Source organism: Propithecus coquereli, unplaced genomic scaffold (genome assembly GCF_000956105.1).
Source record: "Propithecus coquereli isolate 6110/MARCELLA unplaced genomic scaffold, Pcoq_1.0 Scaffold18, whole genome shotgun sequence".
NCBI classification, from domain to species: domain Eukaryota; kingdom Metazoa; phylum Chordata; class Mammalia; order Primates; family Indriidae; genus Propithecus; species Propithecus coquereli.
In genome coordinates this window covers 12,178,939-12,183,744 of record NW_012142745.1, presented here as the reverse complement: position 1 = coordinate 12,183,744, position 4,806 = coordinate 12,178,939, and the positions used below count along the sequence as shown (strand labels likewise).

The window sequence follows — 4,806 nt, the reverse complement described above, 5'->3', positions numbered from 1 at the left end:
CAAAGTAACTAAATATATAAAGCAAATATTAATAGATCTGAAGGAAAGATAGACTGTAATACAATTATAGTAGGGAACTTCAACACCTTACTTTCAGAAGGAACAGATCACCCAGACAGAAAATCAACAAGAAAACATTGGACTTAAACTACACTTTAGACACCAAATGGACCTAATAAGCATATACAGAAGATTTTATCCAACAGCAGAAAAATATACATTCTTCTTTTTTTTTTTTTTAAAGGCTGGTCAAGTGAAGCAGTGGGAGTGGAGAAGGAACAAAGGAATCTGTAACTGGATGTGATCAATTAGTTGTAAACACCACTGCACTTGGACCAACCCATTCTGCTTAATTGTACATGGAACATTCTGCAGGATAGATCATATATTAGATCATAAAACAAATCTTAAAAAAGTCAAGAAATTTGAAATTATGTCAAAATTTCATCTCCAGTGTGCATCTCTACTTTGTTTTGGTTCTCTGTCTTCTTGCACCACCTAATATTTCTTCTTTTATGAAAAGTCACAGGTAAGCTAAATAACTATAATTTTGGTTTTGGTGTATTTGACCTTACAGTGCTCTATCAAATATAAAGTGTGGTGGTAGAGAATAAGTACATTATTCCAATTCTTAAGAATTATTAAATATAATAGTGTGCAGGAAAAAATACTGTCATTTTACTACAACATTTTTGCTATATTATCAATATATGATTTGATTAGGTCCATCCAATTAAACAACTGTTTATAATGCCTCCCTGACACCTTCCATTTCCCAATAGGGCCCGTGAGGTTAAATGAAGAAAATGACACCCTAGAAGTTTCAGAATCAAGGCATATGGAGAATGTTCAGAATACAATTCATCAGGAAAACAGAGCTCTGTGATTTTGTAGTCCAGGAATTGCAACTCCAATATTCTTACCTGGTCCATTCTGGGGTCCTGAGCAAGTGCCTTCTTGGGTCTCCTGTCCCTCAATTGATTTGAGAAGGTCATCGATACAGAGCACTACACAAAAGAATAGGATTATTTAGAGGTCTCAGTGTGTGATGGTGTGAAAAGACACTAACTAATAAGAAAACCTGGAAAAACCCTGAAAATTCATGCAAGTACTGGCCTGCACCCAGGCCAAGCTGGTCTCCCTTCTAAGTTACCTGCCTTGTAGGTGAATGATGTTCCATTCCCATCCCCACAGGCAGAGAAAATTCACTGGCAAGGGGCAACTTTGCTTTGCTGACCTTTGCTTTTCTGCACTGCTCTCTGTTACTTCTTACACCTTCTCCCTGTCATTCCACATTTCCTTCATCTCTGCCTCTGTGTTCCACACAAGGAGACCCGAAGATCTTGTGTTGAAAGTGTTGAGCTTCCTCTACCCCCAGCCATCCAGGTGCAACCGAACTGCTTACAAGGCTGAGAAATCACCTTCTTTTGTGTTTGAGCCATAGACACATTTGAGGACCACATTTTAGAGCAGTTTGCTTACACCAAGATAAAAGCTAGAGTGTGCACTGTCTGGAAAATGAAGCAAATTTACATTTGACTTTGAAAGATACAGTGAGCAATTAAAATGAATGTATTTAACACACTGTTCTTTTGTAACATCAAAATGAGGCAATATTTGTATTTGTTTTAGGTTTTTTTCCTAGTGTTTTCCCTAAAGTGACGTTTCCAATATTCTCTGGATCTAGAAAGTAAAAAGGGAAATAAATCACCAATTTGTATGCTAAAGAGCAATCATATGGCAACTCATACTGCAAATAGGATTGAGATAATACAACATTTTGATAATTTTACATTTTACAAAGGAAAATACTGAGAATCTTGGATGCTAGTCTTGTCTTTCCTTTAATTTCCATGAGTCTTTATAGATGACCTTGAAACATTTATGTGATTGTGTTTTCTTATCCAGGCAGCAAGGACAACACTGTCTATCCTGCTCACCCTCTGAGGTTATTGTAAAGAAAATATATACTATTTGCAGAGGTCTTTTGAAAAATCCCTACTATATATGCTATGACTTGCTAACAAACTCTTTTAGGAACAATACTTCACATGTGAGAATATTTTCTCTCAAGTCTCTCTTTTTTCTAACACTAGATATTTGGATGAATTGTCTTTTCACAGTATTCACAGTTTGTGATCAGATAACAATATGATCTTCTAATAAGGGAATATTTGGCTTTCTGTTCTCTATAGAAATGATGGTATAAATCTAATACCTTAGAAGTATAGTAACTAGTCAGTTTTTTTTTTAAAAAAACTCACCACTTTGCTCACCTATTTCTACTATATAATCAATGTATGGGTACATATATTGATTAATAGAATCCATCAATTAATAAGCCTAATCCTCAAAAACAAATTTATACAAATTTTTGCCTCTTTGCATTTCCCAAAAGGGTCAAGTTAAATAAGTGCAAGAGAATGAGATTCCAGGATAACTGGATCCATTGTACAGAAAGGGCTCAGAATAAAGTGCATCAGGAAATAGTGACTCATAGTTCAGATTCCTGAGGCCCAAGCCTTTCTCCCCCAACCTTCCTCATCAGGCTCACTTTCCAGTGCTGAGATGGAGGTTCCCAGGGGCTCGTCTCCATCATTGGATTCTTCAGAGTCCTCATTGGTGATGACTGTGCAAAGGAGCAAAACCCATTAAGAGTCTCAGAGTATGACCAAGGAGTCCACACAGCAGGAAATTCCATAATAAGCACACTAGGGGCTGGGCATGGTAGGCCTTGATTGTAATCCCGGCACTTTGAGAGGCCCAGGCAGGAGGATCCCTTGAAGGCAGGAGCTTGAGACCAGCCTGGGCAACATAGGGAGACCCTGTCTCTGCAAAAAATGTAAAAATTAGCTGGATGTGATGGTGCATGCCTGTATTTCTAGCTACTCAGGAAGTTGAGGCTGAGGTGGGAGGATCATCTGAGTCCAGGAGTTTGAGGTTACAGTGAGCTATGATCTCCTCTGCACTCAACCCTTGGTGATAGATGGAAACCCAGTGACAAAAGAAAAAAAAAAAAGCTGGGGAGCAAAGTTAACTGAAGGTCCTCCTGTTATATTCCTTGAATGAATGTGACCTGCAGGGTATCCAGGTCTTTAACCAAAAGCTGATAAAATTTACACATGGAGGGCAGCTTTGCACATCCACTGGCACTGTTCTCACCCCCACCGTATTCTACTTCTCCTTTACTTTCATTTTATTTCTCATCCCTGACTGTTACTTGAGGCTAAGGTTGAGAAAATTTCACCCCCCGTGATCATTTCTTTTGTCTTGGCTCTCTGTACTCTTATACCACATTATCTTTCATCTTTTATGAAAAATCACAATGTAAGCCAACTATTTAACTATAATATGGGTTTGAGTGTAGTTGATCTGAAGTCATTTTTTCCCCATCAATAATTAAATATCAGCACAAATTATTCTTTGAAGACTTTCTAAACTTGTGACCACCATCCCCAAACCCCAGCTCAGGAACTCTTTCATTCTATTTATGTGAGTGAAGAATAAACCTGTACTGCAGTTGGGGCATTGAACAATCTGGGGCCTGCGTGGTCTTTTCCTTTTGTGTATAGAACTAGATGTCTTTCCAATAGTCACAGGATCTAGAAAAGAAAGGAAAATAAATCCATTAATTTGTAACTAAACGGATTATAAATCTTCTGACTGCTTACATTGTAGACAGGATTTGGACTACAAAGATGCTCTGATGATAGACAGAAAGATAGAGGAATACTGTGCTGACAGTGCTCCATCAAATATAAAGGGTGGGGTAGAGAATAAGTACATTATTCGAGCTCTTCAGCATTAATATATACAATAGTGTGTAGTAAAACAGACTGTCATTTTACTCACATATTTTTGCTAGATTCAATCGGACCCATCTAATCAAAGAACAGTTTATAATGCCCTCCTGACACCTTCCATTTCCCAATAAGACCAACGAGGTTAAATGAAGAAAATGATACCCTAGAAATTATAGAATCAAGGCATATGGAGAATGTTCAGAATAAAATTCATCAGGAAAACAGAGCTCTGGATTTGGACTCTGGATATCCCATAGAACAATGGTTACAACTCTAATATTCTTACCGGGTGCATTCTGGGGTTGTGAGCAAGTGCCTTCTTGGGCCTCCTCTCTCTCACTTGATTCTGAAGATCCATATTCCTTGATCACTGCACAAAAGAATGGGATTCTTTAGGTGTCTCAGTGTGGGACTAAGGGAATTCCCTAATAAGAAAACTTGGAAAAAGATTGCAAATCCATGCAAGTACAGGCGTGTGCCCAGGCCAAGCTGTTCTTCCCTTCTAAGTTACCTGCCTAGTAGGTGAGTGATACTCCATTCCCGTCCCCACAGGCAGTGACAATTCACTGGCAAGGGGCAACTTTGCTTTGCTGACCTTTGCTTTCCTGCACTGCTCTCTGTTTCTTCTCACCCCTTCTCCCTGTCATTCCACACTCCCTTCATCTCTGCCTCTGTTTTCCATACTAGGAGACCTTGAAGATCTTGTGTTGAAGGTGTTGAGCCTCCACTACCCCCATCTACCCACGTGTCTCCTTGAACTGTTTACAAAGCTGAGAAATCACCTCGTTTTGTGTTTCAGCCATAGACACATTTGAAGACTATATTTTAGAACAGTTTGCTTATACAAGATAAAGCTTAGAGTGCACACTGTCTAGAAAATGAAGCAAATTTATATCTTACTTTGAAGGAAGATACAGTGAGCAATTAGAATGAATGTATTTAACACATTGTTCTTTTGTTTTTTTCCCCCAGTGGATATTATTTATTGATATTTGATAAAGGC

General features: G+C 38.4%; 1 pseudogene; it reads right to left on the bottom strand.

Annotated features, from left to right (window-relative positions):
• Positions 1-4,606, bottom strand: part of LOC105808752 — an 83,544-nt pseudogene extending 78,938 nt beyond the window's left edge.
• Positions 4,607-4,806: the final 200 nt, after the last annotated feature.